This window comes from Ovis aries, chromosome 13 (genome assembly GCF_016772045.2).
Source record: "Ovis aries strain OAR_USU_Benz2616 breed Rambouillet chromosome 13, ARS-UI_Ramb_v3.0, whole genome shotgun sequence".
Lineage (NCBI taxonomy): Eukaryota > Metazoa > Chordata > Mammalia > Artiodactyla > Bovidae > Ovis > Ovis aries.
Genome location: NC_056066.1, coordinates 80,924,597 through 80,949,477, shown reverse-complemented (window position 1 = coordinate 80,949,477; position 24,881 = coordinate 80,924,597). Strand labels below are relative to the sequence as shown.

At 48.1% G+C, this 24,881-nt stretch overlaps 1 protein-coding gene and 1 long non-coding RNA gene across 2 annotated transcripts in view; one reads left to right on the top strand and one right to left on the bottom strand.

Moving 5' to 3' along the window:
* The window catches only part of TSHZ2 (teashirt zinc finger homeobox 2), a 493,576-nt gene that overhangs the window by 138,733 nt on the left and 329,962 nt on the right, over positions 1-24,881 (bottom strand). The gene's annotated exons all lie outside the window — the stretch shown is intronic.
* LOC121816251 (uncharacterized) lies at positions 6,286-14,012 on the top strand. Its single transcript, XR_006055757.2, has 3 exons — positions 6,286-6,506; positions 6,885-7,028; positions 9,542-14,012. It is a non-coding gene; the product is annotated as an uncharacterized LOC121816251 (long non-coding RNA).

Here is a 24,881-nt window from a genome sequence, read left to right as displayed (position 1 = left end):
TCTCCCCACTAGCTGTCTATTTTATACACGGCAGGGTCCTCTATCGTCTTCTCTCCTGCAGTTCGGCCACTGTGTAACAAGGTGGTCGCAGGCTCAACCTTTCATTTCTTCATGAAGGTTTCTTTTAAAACAAACCAAATCCACCAGATGCTTGCATTTTACCTGAAGAGACAATCAAAGCTTTCTCAAATCCTGTCCCTTCTCACCCCGCAGAATCCACTCCACAAGCTTTAATGCAGGTTGAAATGAGCTTTTTTTTTTTTTAAACTGATGAAAATATTATAGGAATTTAAAACCAGACCCATTAATATCCTCATTAGACACCCCATGTTAATTGCGGATTCTTTCAGGCGACGGAACAGGTCACCGTCTGGGCTTCATGCAGTAGCGGTTTCATAAGAGCTGCCTAGAGGAGCTGCCGTTTGTGGCTGAAACTTTTCCCGCCTGGCAAGCGAGGCTGGGGAGTGACTTTCCTGTCTCAGCTTGCAAGGAGGAACAGCAGGTGCTGAGTGCTGCCTCTGAGGAGGGGAGCCAGATTGGAAAAAGGGAACCTTGGGGCCCATTTATTTATTTTTTTCCTTTTTAAATATGCTTCCTTGAAAACTTGGTACAGACTTTCCTCTTTTCCTCCTGACACTTCCAAGAAAGGATGATAGAGATGATTCTGCCACACGCAAGGAAATGACTCCAGGAAATTTTTCTAACAGGAGACATTTCTGGGATTTCCATCAGTGAATCTCTATCTCCTTCCATGGGTCTCAGGCAGGGGACAAAATCAGATACCTACAAGGTCCACAGAGGGAAAGGCTGAGTGGGGACTGTGGCAAATGAACCCTGGTTCTGTTTTTTTTTTTTAATTTACTTATTTTTGGCTGTGCTGGGTCTTTGCTGCTGCATGGGCATTTTCTCCAGCTGTGGCAGGCAGCTCTGGGTGTAACGCACAGGCTTCTCCTCGCCACGGCCTCTCTTGTTGCAGAGCACGGGCTTAGCTGCTCTGCAGCATGTGAGATCCTCCCGGATCAGGGATGGAACCCGTGTCTCCTGCACTGGCAGGAGGTTTCTTTACCACTGAGCCACCAAAAAGCCCCAAACCCTGATCCTGTTTTAAGGTACTAAGACAGAAGGAGCCTTTGCCTGCTGCCCGAGCTCTGTATTTAAGGCGTATCCAGACTCTCATCACCTCCACGGCTGACATTCTAGGCCGAGACAGTGGTGGATCTCAGACTCCAGGCTCCGAGGCACTGGGGACTGGTCCAGGGGCTCTAGGGTATCAGAGTCACGTGTGTGCCTGCTCAGTCTCTCAGTCGTGTCTGACTCCCTGTGACCCCACGGACTGCAGCCCACCAGGCTCTTCTGTCCATGGAATTTCCAGGCAAGAATACCGCAGTGGGTTGCCAGTTCCTTCTCCAGGGGATCTTCCCGACCCAGGGATAGAACCTGAACCTCTTGTGTCTCCTGTATTGGCAGATGGATTCTTCACCACCATGCCACCTGGGAAGTGCTATCAGAATCACATCCAGGGCTTATCAGAACATAAGGCACTAGGCCCCATCCTCAGGGCTTCTGACTCAGTAAGTCTCTGCTGAGGCCAAGAGTTTGCTTTTGAACAAGTTTCCAGGTGACACTGATGCTGCTCATGTGAGGACCACTCTGAGAACCACAAGCCCCAGCACTGCCATCACTTGCCTGGGCTGTGCAAAGCCTCCTAACAGCCCCCTGCTTAGACGTTATCTTCCCGGGGAATCCTGGGTCTCCATGGCCCAGCCGTGCTGCCCACATCTCCTGTCTCCCCGCAGGTCCCAAGAAGAGATGCAGGTGCCCCAGCCCTGACTGCTTTCCTGGCATAATCCTCCCCGGTGTCCATGCGATGATTTACGTCTTTGGTCGGCCTCTCCCTCGTTAGTTTCTAGTCCAGCTTCCCCATTAACTCTTCTCCATCATACTGCTTTATCGTTAGGACCCTGAACAGACTTTGTTAAAACACAAACAAACAAACAAAAAACCTTTTAACAACTTCCCTAAGAGTAGGGAATTGCTTTTTCTCTACCTGTTTTCTTCTTACATTTCTAAGGCCCATGAGCCCTGCCTCATTAGGCACACACGTATCCAGAATCTCCATGGACGTTTGGCAATTCAGTCCACAGGGAAATGAGTTATGATGCAACTCATGACAAGTCGGGCAGAGACATCGCTCCCTCTCACACGGTTTGCCAGAAATGCTAGCATCTTTTCTTCTGAGCTGTTGAGACTTGAGAATTTCATCCCTTGTAAAGTGAAGCCAGGCACAGTGTGGGGAAGGGTTGAGAAGGAGCCCTACGCTCTACAGATGAATCCCAGACAGATGTCAGATAAACATAGTTAAATAAACTGAATGTCACTTTTCTCTTTAATCTCTGGTTTCAGAGGGGCTGAAACTTTCTGGACCTTTTCAATGCGCTGCCGCCTTTGATTGCTGTCATATTTCATACACTTTAAAAAAAAGTGTCAAGAGGATGGGAGTGCAAAAGAGAGAAAATAGAAAGGATTATATGTTCAAGTGAAAATAAAATATACAATCTCCACCAGGCATTTTGGTCAACATGACTTAGGAGTGACTATTGGTACGGAAGAAATAGTCCTGGCTTTCTCAAGACAGCTGGATCGTATCAGACTCTTAGGGAAATCTCAGGATTCACTAACTATATTTCTGTTCTCTCCCTCACTCTGGCAGTTGAGGAGTTTTCATTGTTGTCACTCAACTTAAGAGTGATGTGTTATATCACTTTTATGCATAAAAGGCATGTGTATCACCACACATGACTGCATGTAAGCTGGTGAAACCTGAATTCGATTTGAGTTTGAAATTGTGCAGTGGTTATGCAAGTTGAAGTGACAGGGCAGCTGGGTGTCGAGCACATGTGGCTTCTCTCGACATTTCTTCCCACTTCCTGTGGGATTTAGAATTATTTCAAACTAAAAAAAAATGCATGAAACTCTAACTATAAACTGTTGTTTAGTCTCTCCGTTGTGTCCAACCTCATGGACCGCAGCCCGCCAGGCTCCTCTGTCCATGGGAGTCCCCAGACAAGAACACTGGAGTGGGTTGCTGACTCCTCCTCCAGGGGATCTTCCCGACCCAGGGATCAAACCCCGGTCTCCTGCATTGGCAGGCGGATTCTTTATCACCTGGGAAGCCCTAAATATCTAGAGAGAAAATGTAGATTGGGGCTGGCAAACTTATTCTGTGAAGGGCCAGAATCTAAACAACAGGGCATTTAGGTTTCACAGACCATGTGAGCTCTGCTGCTACTGCTCAGCCCTCTGTCGCTGTACCATAGAATCAGCCAGAGATAATGTGTAAATGGACGAACATGTCCTTCCAACAAAACTTCATTGACAAAGACAGGAAGTGGACTGGATTTGGCCTGGGGGCCAAGGTTTGTCAACCGGGCCCCGCCTCTACCCCCCCGCGCCCCACCCCCCCATCTAGCATTTGGGTCCCAAACGCCATGTTAATCACACACACTCACAGCTCCCTCCTTCCTCTCTCCTTCCCTCCCTCCTTCTCCCCTCCCCGCTTCCCTTCTTTCCTTCCTACTTGTATGCTTTAATTTCCCTTCAGTGAACATTTATTACTTAAGTTGCTAAAAAGTAAGGTTCTTGATGGCTTTGATGATTTGCTGGCTTCTTTTCAGAAAAGATTTGGAAAACCACCTGGACCATCTTATGGAGTTCGGCACCTTTTCCTCTTTTCTCCCCGGAACCATTCTCTCTGTAATTAGTCCAGATGCTGTCTGAGTTTATGACCGATCCCACGTGTGGGTTATCTGGTTAATACCTCCAGCGTGGTTTCACCGGTCAGCCGTGCCAGTAAACGCCAGTCATGAGATGAAACTGATACGGACGACCAGAGGGGGAGAGAGAGGGCGCAGAGCCTTCCGGAGTTACATTTGGCCATAAATGGTTTTCAGCGCTAGATCACAGAATTGCAGACCTTGGGTCTGTGAGCAACCACCGCCCCCATATTTCCTGCCTGGTAGGCAGCAGAAGAGAAGAAGGGCTCTTTTATTCTTTTATTTTTACTTGAAGTTCGTTTTGCAATTAACAAGGTGCTTCCTGGTGTTCTGAGCCGAAGAGCAGGGAGGGATTCAGACTTGGCGTGCTGGATGGCTGCCCGAAGCCTGGCTCCAGACAAAACAGTCTCGACAGACAGTTGTCTCTCCGGTTTGTAAAGTTCAACAGGAAAGGAGACAGCAGTTGAAGTTCTTTGGCAAATACATTCCGGTGATGAGAAACATTCCCTTTTTAAAATTAAGCTTAAAAATACTTCTGATGGCAACAGTCAGACCTTGAATTTATGGTAAAACCTGATTTTCCATAGAGATGAGCCTCTCCCGGGTGCTAATTCTTGGCTGAAGTCCTGAGGCTTAACATTTTATAGAAATTATCAATAGTAGTGTACTTAATCGCTAATTCAGCTAACTATTCTTACCCTGCCTCTGATGGATGTAACATTTCTAATGTATTTATCAAGTTGACTAGGCTTCTGGCTTTGAAGTATGTAATTTTCTTTATTGATATTCCAACTCTAGCCACAAAAAGATTTAAGGTGACTTATAAAGGAAATAAATAATAAAACAAGTGAAAAAATGAGAAAGCAAATATCTTCATGATAAGAATTAAAATAGGTCCAGTGACTAATCTCCCCATTTGGATATGAGCGTCCTGGCAACCAGCGCAAAGAAGGAGCAATGCAGCAACCTTCAGTCTTTGTATGATTAGAACCGAAAGATGCCACCTCCTCACTAAACTGGAAAAGAAGACGCCTCATCGCAGATTCCACATGGAGAACGATCAACTATCAATGATTTATCAATAATCAATCCAGGTGTGGGGACTCCAGGACCACGGCCCCAGTGCCCCTCCGTGAACCAGCCCTCCGGGAAGACAGTGGCCCTGCCGAGTGGACGGGCCTCCCTTCCACTGGGGGGCAGTGGCGTCCATACTCACCAGCCAGGGGCTTTCCTCCCGCCCGCGTCCGCGTCCAAACGCAGCTTCCTGTCCAGGGCACCTACTCAATGCTGCGTCATCCTCAACTTCCTCTGTGCCAACGTGATGTGTGTGTGTGTTAGGTTTTCAGGGAAAGTCATTAAAAACACTCAAGTTACATCAAAATTCTCACCTCAGCGATCTAAGTAGGCCAGGTGAAATTGCACCGAACGGTGCTCCAAGACAATTAATGAGCTGCTTGAGAGCTCAACTCAGGTACGCGATAATGAACGTAAGTGTGAAAAAACCCAACAAAACACGAGAAGTAAGATGCTTCTGGCGGAGAAACCCACGTCTCCATTTCCACAGCCACTGTGCTCACAGCGCAGCTTCAGTCCAGTTCAGTTCAGTCGCTCAGTCGTGTCCGACTCTTTGCGACCCCATGAATCGCAGCACGCCAGGCCTCCCTGTCCATCACCAACTCCCGGAGTTCACTCAGACTCGCGTCCATCGAGTCAGTGATGCCATCCAGCCATCTCATCCTCTGTGGTCCCCTACTCCTGCCCCCAATCACTCCCAGCATCAAAATCTTTTCCAATGAATCAACTCTTCGCATGAGGTGGCCAAAGTACTGGAGTTTCAGCTTTAGCATCATTCCTTCCAAAGAAATCCCAGGGCTGATCTTCAGAATGGACTGGTTGGATCTCCTTGCAGTCCAAGGGACTCTCAAGAGGCTTCTCCAACACCACAGTTCAAAAGCATCAATTCTTCGGCGCTCAGCCTTCTTCACAGTCCAACTCTCACATCCATACATGACCACTGGAAAAACCATAGCCTTGACTAGACAGACCACAGTGCAGCTTAACCAGGACCAAACTTTGCTTCTGGATTATTCCATGGCCCTCGGCAAGTCTTTTCCCCAATAATGAGGCCTCAGAAACTCCGGCAGGTGCATGCGTCTTGTGGTTGGACCTACATGGACGGCAGGACCCCCTCCCTCCCTCTTATTAGTTTAATCACTTGTTGCTTCATGAATTCAACCGGCTAACTTTCGATGAGCACGAAACGGGCTGCCTGAAGCAGGGCTGAGCCCCGGGTCCGTGAGCCCAGTGCTCTGAATCAGTGGAGGAGAATGTCTGAAAATATATGCATCTTGCGATGCTTGGAGACCAAGACTGCAGCGGAGGGAGGCTCAGAGGGTCGCGAAACCCCGGGGGACGCGCTCCAGCTCTGCGGGAGGTCAGCGCAGGCTTCCCGGAGCAGTACCTTGACCAGACGTTAGGGGGCGACGAGGACTCTGCCCCCGCCCCCGCCCAGAGCTTCTCGGCGGGTCCTGCCCTTTGGAGCAGCGAGTGCCGCGTGCCGCGGAGGCCGTCTGCTTTCCGATTCGGTTCACGGCTGAGAAACGCCCTTTCACGCACAGACGTCTGTCCAGAGTCCGAACTTCACACCCCTGGAACTGTTTGTGCGGTGAAAGCATTGTCTCAAGAAAGAGTTTAAAGGAAAATGCTTCATGCGGAAGAGGCGCCATGAGCAAGGTGGAGCGCTGGCCGTATATCGCTGGGGAAGGGAACAGGAGGTCTGGTTGGGACTCCCGTGTTCAGAGGAATAAGGGGAGGTCGGAGGAGGCGAGCGGGAGCCGAGCGTCTCAGCCTGGTCTACAGCCCCAGGCCTTGCGCCCCTGTAACCAGGAGTTACCCCATGTTCATTGGTCTTAACGGAGCCAAGCAAAAGGAAGTACTTAAGCACCAGAAGAGATTAAAAAAAAAAAAGGGTGGCTTTTATAGGAAGGAAGGGATTCTTAAATGTAATGGTATGTATGTGTGTATGTATGTAGCCATTTAAGCCTTTAAACTTTAACCATGTCATTTATTCATTCCTCCATCCGTTTATTCAGTTATTTCTTTACTCATTAGAAAAACACTTCTGGGGTATATGGCGAAATGCATGATATCAAAGTAGCATGGCCGGCCAGCGTCACTTGGTGAGCCCAGGAAGATCGTTTTATAAGACTCACTCGGAATCCTGTGATGGAAGACAGCTGAGGCTCAGCAGGAAAGGTGGGTTGACTTGTGATACTGCCTTGGCCGATGTTAGGGCCTCCCAGGCGGCACAGTGGTGAAGAATCCGCTTGCCAGTGCAGGAGATACAAGAGACATGGGTTCGATCCCTGGGTCTGGAAGATCCCCTAGAGGAGGAAATGGCAACCCACTCCAGGAGTCTTGCCTGGAGAATCCCATGGATGGAGGAGCCTGGCGGGCTACAGTCTATGGGTCGGCAAAGAGTCAGACAGGACGGAGCACTCACACACACACACATTGGCTGATGTTTGCCAAGCTCTGGATCCCAAGCATTGACTCAGAGGCTCAGGTGCGTGTCCTGACCCCAGGAAGTCACGTGAGGTCTAAGAGCGCACCTGGGGACACTGGCCTGACGTTTTACAGCTAGAAAGAAGAGAGAGTCCTGGGTTAAGCTGTGGCGAAAGGATCAGCTTGTCCTGGTTTTCCTGGGACTTTCCTAGATTTAAACTGAAAGTCTGGCAACTTATAATCCACTTTGTCCTAAGCCACCTGGGGAAGTTGGTTACCCATCCTTTAAGCAAATCTGCAGTTGGGCCTTTATACTTACAGCCCTGAGACTCTGATTTCCATGGAGTCCAAACACTCAGGCTTCAGCGAGAAGGGAAGGGTGATGTTTCACTTCTATGGGCCGTTCATGATTCCTCAGGCTACAGTGTAAGTGGATGTTGGCATTCCTGCCAACAAAACTGCTTTTTACTGGATTCTGGGTCCATGAAGAGCCAGGCCCAGATATACTGGCTCAGCAGCTTGCATTCCTCCATGGGGTCTCCCCAGAGGTTCAGTGTAACAGAAGAGCCCGGCCTTGGGTGGTGAGGGGAAACCCAAGGGACCCTAATGTGTCTTTCACCAGCTCCAGGGGAGGCAGAAAGGCAGCAGAGACTGGCCAGTGGCCCCCTGGGGAGCAGCTGAGGAATGAGACAGAAGAGCAGGGCTCAGGTCTTTCACTTACTTTATAAGCAAAAGGCTTATTTTAAAATTTTAATTTTAAATAAAATCACTGTCTCTGTGACGTTATATGTTATTTCTAATCTTCCACAAAATTGGGAAAGTAGGATGAAAACCCTTTGATTTACATACAGATGAGGAAACACAGTCCCAGAGAGGCTGTCCTCTGCCCAAGTTTACCCAGCTAAGAGCAACAAGAGCTCGGCTCCATGGACCAAAGTCCAGGCCCTTTTCTGCATCCTGCTCTGTCCTTTCTGGTCCTTTTGCTCCACGGCTGACGGCAAGCTGGTTAATGAGAACAAGGCGGGAAATGGCAGGCCTCTTATTTAGCTCCCCTACCTGCTGGATCATCGAAAAAGCAAGAGAGTTTCAGAAAAACATCTATTTCTGCTTTATTGACTATGCCAGAGCCTTTGACTGTGTGGATCACAATAAACTGTGGAAAGTTCTGAAAGAGATGGGAATACCAGACCACCTGACCTGCCTCTTGAGAAACCTATATGCAGGTAAGGAAGCAACAGTTAGAACTGGACATGGAACAACAGACTGGTTCCAAGTGGGAAAAGGAGTACATCAAGGCTGTATATTGTCACCCTGCTTATTTAACTTATATGCAGAGTACATCATGAGAAACCCTGGGCTGGAAGAAGCACAAGCTGGAATCAAGATTCCCGGGAGAAATATCAATCACCTCAGATATGCAGATGACACCACCCTTATGGCAGAAAGTGAAGAGGAACTAAAAAGCCTCTTGATGAAAGTGAAAGAGGAGAGTGAAAAAGTTGGCTTAAAGCTCAACATTCAGAAAACGAAGATCATGGCATCCGGTCCCATCACTTCATGGGAAATAGATGGAGAAATAGTGGAAACAGTGTCAGACTTTATTTTTTTGGGCTCCAAAATCACTGCAGATGGTGACTGCAGCCATGAAATTAAAAGACGCTTACTCCTTGGAAGGAAAGTTATGACCAATCTAAATAGCATATTGAAAAGCAGAGACATTACTTTGCCAACAAAGGTCCGTCTAGTCAAGGCTATGGTTTTTCCTGTGGTCATGTATGGATGTGAGAGTTGAACTGTGAAGAAAGCTGAGTGCCGAAGAATTGATGCTTTTGAACTGTGGTGTTGGAGAAGACTCTTGAGAGTCCCTTGGACTGCAAGGAGATCCAACCAGTCCATCCTGAAGGAGATCAGTCCTGGGTGTTCACTGGAAGGACTGATGCTAAAGCTGAAACTCCAGTACTTTGGCCACCTCATGTGAAGAGTTGACTCATTGGAAAAGACTCTGATGCTGGGAGTGATTGGGGGCAGGAGGAGAAGGGGATGACAGAGGATGAGATGGCTGGATGGCATCACCGACTCGATGGACAAGAGTTTGAGTGAACTCGGGGAGTTGGTGATGGACAGGGAGGCCTGGTGTCCTGCAATTCATGGGGTCACTAAGAGTCAGAGACGACTGAGTGACTGAACTGAACTGAAAGTACTTAAAACAACAACATATAGTGAGCAGTCAATAAACATTAACATTTGTTTATGCTCTTTACTAGAACACAGCTTCTACAAGGACAGCACTGTATTCGTCTTCCGTGACGGCATCCAGAACCTGGAGCAGCGCTGGTGCTCAGTAAATACCGGATGGATGAATGTGGAAAGAATGAATGTTCACCTGCAAAGCCAGTGTCGGCATCGACTGTGCCAGGCGGCCCCTCCTGCTCACACTGTGGTTTTATACCTTCTGCCCACCCTGGGGCCCAGCCTTGGGGTGGCTCCATGAAGGAAGCAGAGCTGGGCCCGGCGGCTCTTCCTGCTTGTGCTCCCTGGAAAGCTGCGCAGCATTCCTGCCAACCCCACCCTCCCCACCCTTCCACCTGCGATCCTCTGTCATGGTGGGCTCTCCGGCCCTGTCCCGGGAGACAGGACACAGCTTCTGTCTTTAAGTCATTCCCTCTTTAAATCAGTCAGGACCAACCACAGTCCTATTTGCCAGGCCTTGAGCAGTGCTCCAGAAGACGGCAGAAGGCAGCGTTAGTGCATTCTGAATATCTGTGGATTTAAATATGTTGAATTCTAGAAGGTTCGGGTGCATTTATGAGGCTTAGCTATATTTATTTATTCAGTGCCTATTCCTAGAAGGATCTGCTCCCTTTGGCCAGAGGACTCGTTCTGATACCCCTTCCACTCCCTCCTCTCCACCTCTCCTTCAAGGCCCAGGTGGAATCTCACCTCTTCTCTGGAGCCTGGCTGAAATGGCCCTTCTTCCATGATCCCAGCTCACTTTCTACCCCCTGTGTTATAGTCAGCTTATTCGCCTCATTGGGTGTTTGACAAATACTGGCTGAGCCCCTACTCTGCTAGGTTCTGTGCTCTTAGAAAGACAAACAAGATAAGAATCTCTGACTCACAGACTTGGAGAGCGCACTATGGTTGCTGGGAAGAGGGGATAGTTAGGGAGTTTGGGATGGACGTGGACACACTGCTGTATTTAAAAATGGATAACCAACAAGGACCTATGTTCAGCACAGGGAACACTGCTCAATGTGGCAGCCTGGATGGGAGGGCGTTTGGGGGCGAATGGATACATGTATATGTGTGGCTGAGTCCCTTCGCTGTTTACCCGAAACTAAAACAGCATTGTTAGTTGGTTATACCCCAATACAAAATAAAAAGGTTAAGAAAAAGATGGAACTCTCTGACACCAGCAGCCTTGAGACAGATGCGTCTCCCCATCAGCTTCTCCAGGGCAGAGCCACATTCCCTGACATTCAGCAGAGGGGTGGGCCCTGAGCAGGTGCTTGACCTTGCAGGGGAAAAAGATGCCTGATTCCCAGAACGAGGGAATGAGGCATAAAGCTTTTGCTCTGGAACGCGGACTGTGGGTTTGCGCAAGGGAGGCCCTTGACTGGCTATGTCCTTTTTCCCTCCTGCATGAAGAAGTTAGGAAAAGCAACACTGCTCATCAGGCCGGGTGGGACGATCCAGTCTGACGTGCTCCTTGGGAAATCTATGCCTGCTGCAGAAATCTGTGTCCCGCTGACCCGGAACGTGGCGCTGGACTCAAGGCCTGCATGCTGATGTCAAGTCAGGCTGTAAAAGTACTTTTTTCCTTTGTGAATGGCGTGCGCGCCTCTTCCGCTGGAACTCGCGATCCGGGTTGGGGAGGGGAGGCAGACAGGTGCGGCCCCTTGCACAGCACTCACGTCTTTATTTTAAGTGTTTCTCAGCCTTTCCGCCGCAGCCCACCTCGGCTGCTTCTGCGGTTGGCAGAGATCAATGCAGTCAATATTTTTGACTGCAGAGCTCCCTATGACTTACACATATTTAAAAGGATAAAATGCAATCAACAATTCCCTGTGTGAACTTGACTACTGTAATCCTTATCTTTGATTCTTTGGGAGCCAGCAAACAGGTTAAATCTCCAGTGGATCTTGCCCCAGACCAGGGAATTCAGTCTGGCTGGAATTTCTCAGTGCTACAGCCTAGGCTATGTGAGTTTGTTTCACTCTGGGAAACTGGACTGGAAAACTAGACATCGCAACGTTTGGGAATACTGGTGAACTTTTCCTTGGACCACTGCCTTTTGCTAAACATCACACTGCTTTCTTTCACTGTTATTAACCAAGTAATGAGCTACTACTCTCAGGGGTGTTTGCCTCTGGAAAGGCGCTCCTTGAAGCCAGCATTAAGCCGAAACACAGACGCTTTAATGGTGGAAACTGTGGGCAGTTCATGAAACAAGGTGTTATTTTTAAGAATTAGAAAAAAAAGATTGATTGTGATGGCTTTCACCTGGAAATATTCGAATGTAACATTATGAAAAGGATAATAGGAATCAAACGAGCAGAGATTGACACAATTTTTCTGTAAAGGGCAGGTAGTAAATTGCTTGGGCTTTGTGAACTGAATAGGCTCTGTTGCAACTACTCAGCTCTGTAATCACAGCCCAAAAGCAGCCACAGGAAATATGTCAACAAAAGGGCGTGGCTGGATTCTGACAAAACTTTACTGAGGGATATGGAAATTTCAATGTCAATTTTCATATGTCATAAAATATTGTTATTTTATTTGGATTCTTCTTTTCTCCCAATGTAAAGCCATTTTAAACTCACAGGTCTTGCAGAAATGGGTGAAAGCAAGACCTGCAGGCCAACAAGCATGCTGACCCCTGCATTAGAGGCTTATGATGAAGAGCAGACCTTGGGGTCCAGTAGAACTGAGATCAAGGCCTGGTGTGGTCGTTTCTTCATGAATGACCCGAAACAAGATGCTTGACGTCATGATCTCCCAGCTGTAAAGAAGGAGCGGTAGGAGTTGCTTTCTGGTCATCCTGAGGATTAACGGAAATAACACCCATGAAAGGCAGAGCATTATGTCTGGAACTTAGCAAGAACTCAATAAAGTTTATGTGTTCAATAAATATTTTCTGAGTAATTTCTAAGTTACTGGTGCATTTTTAACATTAATTTGTATCATTGTACTTAAAATCTAGTGAGCATGATAAAGACTGTTAGCTATTGTTATTATCAATAATTCTTGGACTTTGTGAAAGCAAAGCAAATGTTATAAGTCAGTAGGTAATGTCATGTGTTGTTACTATGTATTTTCTGTTTTCAAAAATAGTTAAAACTCCCACAACCTCCTATTCCATTAAGATCTTTTATGACCCTGAGTATTCATTGGAAGGACTGATGCTGAAGTTGAAGCTCCAGTACTTGCGGCCACCTGATGTGAAGAACTAACTCACTGGAAAAGACCCTGATGCTGGGAAAGATTGAAGGCAGGAGGAAAAGGGGACGACAGAGGACGAGATGGTTGGATGGCATCACCGACTCGATGGACATGAGTTTGAGTGACCTCTGGGAGACGGTGATAGGCAGGGAGGCCTGGCATGCTGCAGGCCGTGGGGTCGCAGAGAGACATGACTGAGAGCCTGAACAACAAAAGCACCCACCGAAACAACAGCAAAACCCGCTTCCTCCTGCTTAGACCAGAGGCCTCACAGTGTGGTCTCTGGACTCATGGCCTTTGGGACCTCTAGCACCCCATTTGGGAATTTGTTAGAAATTTGAATTCTCCAGCACCAGCCCAGACCTACTGAACCAGAATCTCTGGCAGAGTGACCCAGGAGTCAAGGACCTCAGAGGATTTTGATTCACATGGATTCAAGTTTGAGAATCACTGGTCTATATAAATTGTAAGCTCACTGACTTGTTCAAAATCACAGACCTAGGAAGTGACAGAGCCAGGATTTGAACAAAGATCTAAAGAGGACCTTAAATACTGGGGCATACTGGGTTCAAAGTCAGGACTTATCAACTGATGGCAAAGGAGTCGGCCAGGGCCAGGAGGAGGGAGTGTGTGTGTGTGTGTGTGTGTGTGTGTGTGTGTGTGTGTGTGTGTGTAGAGGTTGGTGCCATTGCCCTCTCCTTCCCCACTGTTTGTTCCAGCTCAAGATATCCTAGACTCTTTTCTGGCACGTGCCTACTCTGGCCATGGTGTCGGGGCTGGGTGGGGGGCAGTGGGAAGCACCTGTCCCCGTGGAAAGGAATGTTTGGTCACTGACACGTTAGAACCCCTAGTGTGTAATGCAAAGCGGAAGAGTTGGTCGTGCTCTTTGGTTATTCTCATGCTCAGGTGGCACTAATGATAAAGAACCTGCCTGCCAATGCAGGGGACATAAGGGACACAGGTTCGATCCCTAGGTTGGGACGATCCCCTGGAGGGGGGCATGGCAACCCACTCCGGTATTCTCACCTGGAGAATCCCATCGACAGAGGAGCCTGGTGGGTTACAGTCCACCCGGTCACAGGGAGTGGGGCATGGCTGAAGAGAATTAGCGTGAAGACGCTGCAGCTCTCTGTCGCCTGTCCCCAGGGCAGAGCCGCTGCCAGCTCCCCCCTGGTAAGCCAGGCTGTCTGCCTTCACCACCGTGTGTCTCTGCATTCCTCTCCTATAAAACGGGCGTCAGAAGACCTCACAGGCGACTCTCCTAAGCTTCTGCCTTTGGCTGCCCACCCTGGCCATGCCCACCACCATCTGTGGTGCAGCTGCTGGGCGTGCTCCAGTGTTTGCTCTTTTCTCTTGCTTTGGTCATAGGCTGCCTTGGGTTTTAGCAGGACACACGGCCACCCAGCGAAAGACTACAGCACCCAGCCTCCCTTGCAGCTAGGTCTGGCAGGCGGGCTGTGCGCAGAGTGGGTGGCACTCTGTGCAGGAATGCTCACGCTTCCTCTTTACTTCCTTCCCTCCTTTCTGCAGACTGTGTGCGGGTGTGATGGTAAGAGCCACGAGCCATCTTAGGTCATAGGACGGAGACCCTGCGCCGAGGTTGGCAGAGCAATGACACTCAAGGAACCGGGACTGAGACGGCGACGCCACCATGCCGGTCCTGGGGCCGGCTCTAGCTGTGTAGTTAGGGTGGCAGAGAAGAAGATGCTTTTATTTATGCCTCTGTTACATTAGGGATTTAAGAAATAATAACCAGAACCTGTTTCCTAACCAATGCACTACTTTTTAAAACAAGGTTTAATTGACACCTCTTCTCCTATTCTCCCATCCCATCCCACGAGCCCAGCAGAACGAGTCTGTCATACCCAACACTGTGACTCACAGCGAAACTACTCAAAAGAAAGGGCAGAGGGCAGACATGTGCTTAGGTGATTGGAGAAAGGACACCAAAATGCACGTATCCTCAGCTGCTCAGATGTGTCCGACTCCATGACCCCATGGATTGCAGCTCACTAGGCTCTTCCAGAAAACTAAGATCATGGCATATGGTCCCATCACTTCATGGGAAATGGGGAAACAGTGGAAACAGCGTCAGACTTTATTTTTTGGGCTCCAAAATCACTGCAGATGGTGACTGCAGCCATGAAATTAAAAGACGCTTACTCCTTGGAAGGAAAGTTATGGCCAACCTAGATAGTATATTCAAAAGAAGAGACATTACTTTGCCAACAAAGGTCCGTCTAGTCAAAGCTATGGTTTTTCCAGTAGTCATGTATGGATGTGAGAGTTGGAATATAAAGAAAGCTGAGTGCCGAAGAATTGATGCTTTTGAACTGTGGTGTTGGAGAAGACTCTTGAGAGTCCCTTGGACTGCACGGAGATCCAACCAGTCCATTCTGAAGGAGATCGGCCCTGGGATTTCTTTGGAAGGAATGATGCTAAAGCTGAAACTCCAGTACTTTGGCCACCTCATGTGAAGAGTTGACTCATTGGAAAAGACCCTGATCCTGGGAGGGAATGGGGGCAGGAGGAGAAGGGGATGACAGAGGATGAGATGGCTGGATGGCATCACCGACTCGATGGACAAGAGTTTGAGTGGACTCCAGGAGTTGGTGATGGACAAGGAGGCCTGGTGTGCTGCGATTCATGGGGTCACTAAGAGTCAGACATGACTGAGTGACTGAACTGAATTGAACTGAGGCTCTTCATCCATGATGTTTTCAGGCAAGAATACTGGAGTGGGGTGCCATTTTCTCCTCCGGGGGATCTTCCTGACCCAGGGATCAAACCTGAGTCTCCAGCATGTCCTGCGTTGACAGGTGGACTCTTTACCACCGAACCACCATACACTGAGCCTAAAGGTATATGTTACTACATAAATCAAATGAGTGCAATTCAGCTTTGATGAACTTAGCCAAAATTACATTATCAAAAATCTAACAAGAATTTCATTTTTAGTGCTTGCTTTTTTGGGTAATTTTTAAAGACAAAATATTATTTTGAAATGCATTTGGATGGAAGGGAAGGTACAGTAACATCTGTAGCCCTCAAGGCTGCTAAAGATCTTAATCTAACTTGCCTGTATCCCTCAAATTATTTCACCCTAGCTCTGATCGCGTTTCAGGGCAATACTCCATCCTTTGACCCCTGCTCCCTACCACATGGGCTGGGGGTTCCTGGAGGGTGCTGTCTTTTTCTCTCGTAAGCTCATCTTTCTCGTGCACCTGTTATTAGTCACGTCTCTACTCCCAGCATGTAGCAGGATGCCTGGCACTCAGAAGATGTTACTGGTTCACATAAAGCCTCAACAGAAACATGATTAGCCAGATGGCGGTGAGATTTCTTTGCCCTTTGGTGGGTGGGGATGTTTGATAAAGAAGAGTCATGATTTTTGTTTCACTCTCCTCCCTAAGGCTCAAAGAACATCACACCCAAGGGTTCACAGATCTTAAGTGGCCATTTAAGTTTCAATTTTCGACACGTGTCCACTCTTGTCATTCCACACCGGACCTACCACATCCCATTGTCTCCCGAAGGGTCTGCTCATGTGCTGTTCCCTCTGCCTGGAGTGCCCCTTCCTCGACTCCTTCCGCCACGGTCTTTCCATCCTGCAGATACCCGCCCCCGTCCAGAGTTCAGCTTAGCTGTCACCTCCTCTGCGAGGCCTCTGCCCGTTTCCCATACCAAGTCAGGGCCCTGTGCCACAGTACCCACATTTTAGAGCACACACTGCCATTGTAACTGATTCGTGATCTGTTATCCATGTTCCGTGCCCAAACATTAGCTCCATGAGAGCAGGGTGATGTCTGCCTTATTTGTTGTTTATTGAAGCTGGGCACATAGAATGCGCTCAGGAAATCTGCGTAAATAAATGAATAAATGAGCATCAGGACAGACAAAAGGAAATGCACGAAAACCAGAAAGAAAGAAACCAGGAGAAAGAAACCTATTTTCCTCTGATAAGAAAGCAAATGGAACATTGCAGTTGGATAATTTGATTTGTTGGGCAAATACTTTCATAGAATTTTGACAACAACTAAAGGCAAGCACAGTTATATAGAAAGTTCAGAAAGAGGATTTCTGTCTTTCACAGGATTGACTTTGATTCGTCAAATACTGACTCAGAACTCAGAGACCTGGCTGTATGTTTACAAGAGAAAAGTACAGGTTTGGAATCTGTTTCCAGAAGAAGCTCTCTGTTAAAAACATGGGCTTGCTTTTCATCCCTTTCCCAGAGGAAAAGTGCTATTTACCAAACCAACACCACTTAAGAGAATAATTAGGTATGTCAACACTAATGAGTACTTTCGATGTTGAGAGGAAACCTTTAGACTTGTAAAATGCAACGTGAAGATGTGTCCAGGTGGGCAGCAGAGGGTTTCCGGACAGGCCCCCTCCCCTCCCTTCCTGTGCATGTGTGCAGCTCTGCCCATTGGGAGGTGCAATCTATTCCTCCTTTCCTTGAATCTCTTTGAATTGTGACTTGTTTTGACCAATAAAATGTGGTAGAAGTGATGTTGTGTCAATGCTTGGCTTTCCCTTTAAAAGGCTTGGCAGCTTTCGCTTTGCTCTGGGGAAGCGAATCACCAAGCTGTAAAAAAGCTGTGGCTAAACCACAGGAGGATGAGAACAGGTGGTTCGAGAGAAACCAGACGGAGAGCATCAGAGTGTCAGGCACACAAGTAAGGACTCCATCACCCGCCCTGTCCAGCTGAGCTGCAAGAAAAGGTAGCTAGGGGAGTGCCCTCGGTTTAGACAACATCCAGCACAACTGCCTAGCAGCTTCTTGCTTGGATTCCTGCATCACTGAATCATGAGACTTAACAAATCAAGGTTGCTTTATGCTGCTAAATTTGAGGTTGATTTGTTACACAGCAATAGATAACTGATACAATATGATATGCCGGTGACTGAGCAGGCACTCCTCTGGCAGCCTCAATCACACGGGAAACAACCTACAAATAAATAGGGCAAAATGTAACTCATGTCCTTGGCTCCCAGCAGACCTCAAGCTTGAGGTCTGATTCCTCAGGACCTACAATCTGTTTATGTACAATTTTAACATGTTCATCTTATATCAGAGTCAAAAACAGTACAAAATTATGCAAATTGGAACAGGCTTAGTGGATGTCAAACAGGAGAACATTATGTTTGCTCCTCACACTTTTAGATGGTGGAACAGAGGCCAAGAGGGGTTGAGTAACTTACTTGGTTAGCAAAGTCACAGAACGTATTACAAACAGGCAAGTAATCCAGGATCTCAGGTCATCCAAGTAAGGGAATCTCTTCAATTTCCCTTTTCATTTCACAGAAGAGACAGAATAGTAGAGAACAAAATGGGTAGAGAACAGAAATGGCTTTAGGTCTGATGAGAACACTGATGATCAGAGGGAAAGCAGGCAGGCATAGTCTCAAAAGCAGGACGAACCCCAGTTCCTGCAGACTGAAGTCAAACAGCCCCAACACAGCTATAGGGATGCAGAGGCATTCCTTTATTCGAGCCGAGAACAGACCAGTTCTTGATGTGCATGGCTGTGACCCCGAGTCAGAAAGCCAAGATTAAATAATGTTTCTCATACTCTACAGGAGGAGGTCGGGGAGTGTGTAATGTGCCCTCAGGAATATTCCTATGCAAAATGGTGAAAATAAATACACGATTTGATGTGCAAAGGGATAAGCTTCAGTTATGTGAAAAAGGCATTTACACGGCACTGTCCACGTCAGACAAATGAGGTATTGCTGTATTTGCAAAACGTTCGGCATGTATTCCAAATCTTGGCTGGTCTGGGGCTTCTGCTAGATGAAAAATGAGCTTCACTTGTGTCTAAATCTGAGCTTAAGTGCACTCTCTAAAACCTTCCTGGGAATTTTTTGGACAGGTGTCTCTTTTCAAACAGCATAATATTTGGACATTACATTTTAAATATGTGCAGATAAAAATGATATTCCAAATCCATATTTCACTTATAAGCAGATGGGATAACAGTAGTGAAAGTTACTGAGAGACAGTTCTTCACAGAAAAATAATGGAAACAGAACCTAACCTCTCCCTAACCTCGCCTGGAGGTTTGTGGCTACAAGTTCTAGAGCGAACAGCAGATGACACCAAAGCTGAGATGATTCAGTGTGCTCAGACCAACATAAAATCTACTACCTTGCTTCCATCCCAGGGAAATAGCGTTTTCCTTGTAAAAACCGAGTGTCTGAGGGACAACATAAACAGCCTTCGCCACCTGCAGGCCCTTAAGAGCGTGGAACGGTGTGCTCGCTGGAGGGATCCAGCTGCAGGCCTGTTATGTTTCATCCAAACGGAGCCTGGAGAAGTCTCCAAGTTGAGCGTCTTTACAGAGATCCGGCTATTGCTTGCCATTTCATCCTGACCCATTCCTCTCTGGTCTCCTGCCCACGATTTTCATTTATGTTCGGGCCTCCCATTTATGTATGGGACTCCTATGGCTTTCAAATTTTTGACATGTCTTTTCTGAAAAGGGAGTGGGGTGGGGGCAGATTGTTGATACTATTTTTGTCATTCAGCGGCCAAGTCGTGTCCGACTCTTTGCGACCTCAAGGACTGTAGCCCGCTAGGCTCCTCTGTCCTTCACCATCTCCTGGAGTTTGCTCAGATTCACGTCCACTGAGTCGGTGATGCCATCCGACCGTCTCGTCCACTGCTGTCCCCTTCTCCTTTTGCTTTCAGTCGTCCCCAGTGGGAAGGTCTTTTCCCATGAGTCTGCTCTAGGAAGAGCGTAATATCCTCAGAGTCTCACATCTGAAGTCCAGAACCCAGCGCAGACGTGAAACACTTCTTGGAGTAGCCTAACAGCCACAGGACACTCATTTTTATTTTTTGAATCAGTGCAGGGTTTTGAGCCCATGACTCAGAGCAGTCACTTCCCGAGAACTTCTGAGCTGCCTGGAGAATCCACGAGGAGCAAGTGGTTTGTGTTTTCTCTCTTCGCTGTTTTGTGGGACTGAAGCGACCGTTCTGTCTCTCCTGCTGGTGAGCGAGACTAGTCCTCCCTTTGTGCCCAGAACTGCAGTCTCGTTCAGCCTCGTGCTTGAGTTCTCTGTTGCCTGCAAACCATGCCCTCTCCCCGCTCCCTAATGCGAAGGGAGCACCATTGTCATCAACCCTGAGCTCAGACCTCGAAGCCTTCCCAGCTGCTTCAGCCCATTCCTGATTTGTATCTTTTCTTAATATATGTGTTTTATTCCGTTCTTGATTTCTAAACTTGCCCAACAATGCACTTGGTTTAACCACAGCCACGTGGCCTTGCTCTGACAATGGGTCATTTTCTAAGAGAGAAACAGTAATAGGGAACCCTAACTTGGCAAAACAAAGGAGAGTAAAATAGACTTTATGAATAAAGTCCATGGGCTGAAAAGTATATAAGTGATTGGGGGATACTGACACAATAAGCTCTTTGTAACTGCTCTCCAGGCAAAACACATATTTTTCTTCTATTCTATACATTAGGAAAAACCCTCCCCGGTGACCCAGGGCAACCAGACATGCACCTGGCACAGATCATTCCTAAGCGTCGCTGGCCTTTAGCTGGTACAACATCAATGTCCCCGAGTCCTCAGCTTCTTTCCCTGCTGCACGTGCACACACACACACACACACACACACACACCACGGCCAAGCCTCCTGCTCTCCCCCACTTAGCGGCTGACATCGGCTTTCAGCTCCACACCGCCCGTTGCCGGCATCACCTGTGTGCAGGCCAAGCGTGAGCTCTGCCAGAGAACAAGGCCCTGAATCAACGTTTTGCCATCTCGCCCTTCTCAGGGTAAAGAAAAAAGGCAGGCACCGGTGAGGAGGACTCGGGGCTGCCGTGTCTTCCCAGAGACCCTCTGAAACCTCCTAAATGGAGACCAAGGGGGCTCCCCGCTCCATGGGTCTAGCTGCTGGTTTCCCTCCATCTGGTAAATGCTTACAGTGGGTCACGCACTGGGCTCGGCTTTTGGCAAAGATGCAGCTTCTGCTTTCAAGGTGCTCACCACGTCCTGGGGTATAAATATGGTCCAAAACAGTACAGTCAAGGACGCTTTTCTCTTCTCTGTCCACTGAGAGAGGGAACATGCAGCCATCGCTGTCTTTGGAAATAAGGATTGTCTTTGGCCAGAGAGGGTCTGAACTGTAAACCAACAGCCGTCTAATCTGATTGCACGTTAGAATAACCTTTGTCATTGTTACTGTTTGGTTGCTAAGTCATGTCTGACTCTTTTCGGACCTCGTGGACTGTAGCCCACCAGGCTCCCCTGTCCATGGGATTTCCCAGGCAAGAATACTGGAGTGCGTTGCCATTTCCTTCTCCAGATCTTCCCCACCCAGAGACTGAATCCGCGCCTTTGGCATTGCAGACAAATTCTTTACCACGGAGCAGCCAGCGGAGCGCTTAGAATAACCTGCTGCTGCTGCTGCTGAGTCGCTTCCGTCGTGTCCGACTCTGTGTGACCCCATAGACGGCAGCCCGTCAGGCTCCCCGTCCCTGGGATAACCTAGGAAGGTTTAAAAGATCTGTTATGGCTGTAAAAGTCTCGTGCGGAGCTGGAAATGGTCCATATTTTGATCTGGGGGTGGTTACCTGGGTATGAATATATGCAAAATCCACTGAACTTTACACTCAACACTTACAGGCTCTCCTGTAGATAGGATAAACTCAATTTTTACAAAGGTAAAAAATAAAAAATTCCTACATGCAGGCCTGCTCTTAGAGATTCTGTTTTAAACGGTCCCTGGCTTCAGTATGCTGTAAAAGCTCCCCAGGTGACATTAATGTGCAACCAGGGCTGAGAAACAGTCTGTAGGCAATTAAAACCTAACGGCCTGGAGAAGGGGCCCCGAGACCACGCAGTCCTCTGTGCTGTGGGGTCAGAGCAGACTTGCTCTTACGCGCTGGTGTTGGCCCTGGAAAGACCACCCAAGCTCATCCACTGGGGGTGGGGGTTTTTCCTGAAAGATCCAGGGCTCCAAAAGGGAGAGGGTCCCCCACTCTTTCGTGTTTGAGCCAAGGTGAGCGGCAGAAGGGGAGAGGGAGGAGGCTGGATAGGGTAGGTGGAGGGGTTCGTGGGGTCAAGAAGAACTATGGGGGGCTTCCCTGGTGGTCCAGTGGTTAGAATCCGCCTTGCCACGCAGGAGATGTGTGTTCAGACTCTGGCCTGGGAACTAAGGTGCCACGTGCCCAGGGCCACGAAGCCCGTGAACCACAACTACAGGGTCTGTCCTCTTGAGCTTGTGCCCCACGCGAGGGAAGCCTCTGCAAGGAGAGCTAGAGGAGGCCGGCCTGCAGCGACATGAACCCAGCACAGACCCTGAAAGGAAACGAAATCGGGATCAGGCTGCTCCCCAGGAGAGCGGGGGCCTGGGGTCTAGGAATCCCACGTGCTAACTGTGTCCCCAGGGGAGGTCATTTATCTGCCCTTGGTCTCACTTCCCTCAAGTCTAAGCAGTCAGGCCTGAGACTTCTTGGCCCAGCACTGTGTCCTGGGAGACCTCCCGGCCCCAGGGAGACGGAGATGTTTTGCTCAGCCCAGGTCTGAGTCGAGAGCAATGATTCCTACCTCTTGGGGTTGTCACAGGGGTAAACCTTTGTTACGGAAAATGCTTAGCACTGTCTTGGCACCGCCTCAGGATCCAAAACACGACAGCTATTATTACCAGTAGGTTTGGCAGAGGGAGGCGTTTTGTTCTGCGGCTCAGGGTCAGCCCAGGCAGTACCTGGCACACAGTAGGCGTGCAATAAATATTAATAAAATGAATGCTCGTCTGAGCCACAGATTTCATTACCCAAATTAGAAATCTTCTCCTTTCTTAATTACGAGGGCATGCTTTCAAACTGTTTAATGACATCTTGTTTTGTAGCCTGTTTAATAAATCTTTGCTGCCAACGGCAAGTTCCCCATGTCGGCAAATCATCTAAATATTTAGCTGATTTTTTTTTTCTCCTCAAGGTTTCATGCAGACTCTTGGCATTGTGTAGATGATAAGCAGAGGGAGTCAGCAGTAGGAAGTCAGGCACTTCAAATCGCTCCATCTCAGACCTCTGTTTTTCTGGTGTGGCTAATCCTGCTGGATAGATGGTTCTAGAGTCTTTACCACCCCTGGACACTTGACTCTTCCACCCCCACCCAGATCTTCACCCGCTCACTCCTCTCAGCCCCTTCCTTCACTGTAGGAGCTGGAGGAACAAAATCCTCTTTTATCAGCCTCACTTTCGTCTAGGTATGGCCAAGCATACTTTCCTGGCAAACAAGTTGCTAATGGAATCTTTTAAAGGTGGGGAGGGATGGTCTAAGAAAGGGGCTGCTTGATTTAAATAAGGAATCTATGTAGGATGACTATTGGTGATAAGCTAATTGGACCATTCAATTATTACATTTACCAAATAATAATCGGGACAATATTTTCACTGTTTCATAGTAAGGGTCAACTAAGTATACCAATGAGGAATGTGAATCTTCTCAAATATAAATAATTAAATACAAGGCATCAAAATAAACAAGGGATATTCCATGACATAGAATTCCCTCAGAGAAATATTTAACATACTTTTTGACCTTGCATTATGAAGCTGATATAATATTCTATGAAAATGTACAATTACTAATTACCTATAAATGTATTTTCATATGCAATTCTCAATTATGGTTTCCTAAATATTCATTTCTCTTTCTGGACTACTGACAAATGTTCATTTTGGCATGTAATATTGAAAATAAAAATTAAAACATCTAAAACTTAAAAAAAAGTGCGGGGAGACTGTTTTTCTGGCAAGAAGAGCAAACGAGCTCCGTGGTCCTCCTTCCCAGGCTCCAGGCCTTGCGTGCGGCGGTGATGCTCACAGAGCGGTGATCGTGGTGAGCAGCACAGTCAGGAAGAACAGGAGAACTATAGAGACCCTGAAACGCTCCAGCAGCAGAGACTCAGGAGCAGCTGTCTGCTACCGGGTGAGACCGAGCAGACCCTGCTGTCTAAGACCCTGGAAGCCGCAGTTGCTGTTACTGCAGCCAGACACGTTTCCATGGTCCACCTGTGACGCCCGGTGAGGAGCCAGATACTGAGATTGCAACAAGTTCTGGGTGAGATCTTCAAGGCATCTCCTGTTGCCGGTGAAAGCCAGAGCAGAAAGTGAGGGAGCAGGGAGCCAGGAGAAGTGGGGGTTGCCTGATGCTTGGAAAGGGGCGTTTCTTCCGCGAGCCCGTCGCTGTCTTTGGCCCAGGTGAGCCCAGGGAAGCCTGGGGCGGGCACTGCTCGCGGGGGTAGCTCATGAGCAGAGGGACCCGGCACTAAGGAATCAGCCACTTCAAGGACTCCGCTGCAGGCCCAGTGGTTAAGAGTCCACTTTCCAGTGTCAGGGATATGTGTTTTTTCCCTGGTCCAGGAACTAAGATCCCACATGCCCCAGGGCAACGAAGTCCGCACGCGGCAAGCTACTGAGCCCAACTGTCGCAACTAGAGAGAAGTCCGCGCATCGCAACGAAGAGCCGGCGCGAAAGATGCGCGCGCCACAACCGGGACCTGATGGAGCCAAATAAGTACTGAGAAGAAGCCAGGGGCTCGGAGTCTGTGACTCTCAGACCTCTCATTGTCTGTAGGGACAGATGGCCATTTCAGCAGGAAGGGAAGAAAGAGAGGAAGGAAGGAAGGAAGGAAGGAAAAGAAAGACAGGCAGAAAAAAGGAAAAGTGGGCTCTTTAAAACTGGAACAGACACGGCCTTCTGTCGGGAGAGCGTCATTCACATAGCTCCATCCACCCCCTTTTTTGTACCCAGATTGATGGAGGGCAGACAGAATTAGAATCCAGGAGGCATTATCAGCATTTTTAAAAGTTCATTATCAGATCTTTGCTGTATAGACTCAGGCAAGGGCTGATTTTAGATTTGGGGCAAAGAATTTGATAGGTCTGCATAATTAAGAGGCAGGTTTTTTTATTCTTATCTTCTTTTGCTTTTCCAGGGTACAGTGAGATGGTGAGGAGAAGAAACAAACAGCGTGGTAAGCTGGGGGGCTTTTCAGTTGTAGCGTAATATTATATATGCCAGAGCTAGAATGATGTTTAGAACCTCAGATACAATCATGCAGAACTCAAACCCCAAATATTAAATTATTTACCCTAGTCACTCTCACCTTGTATAAAACCTCACGACAAGACGTGT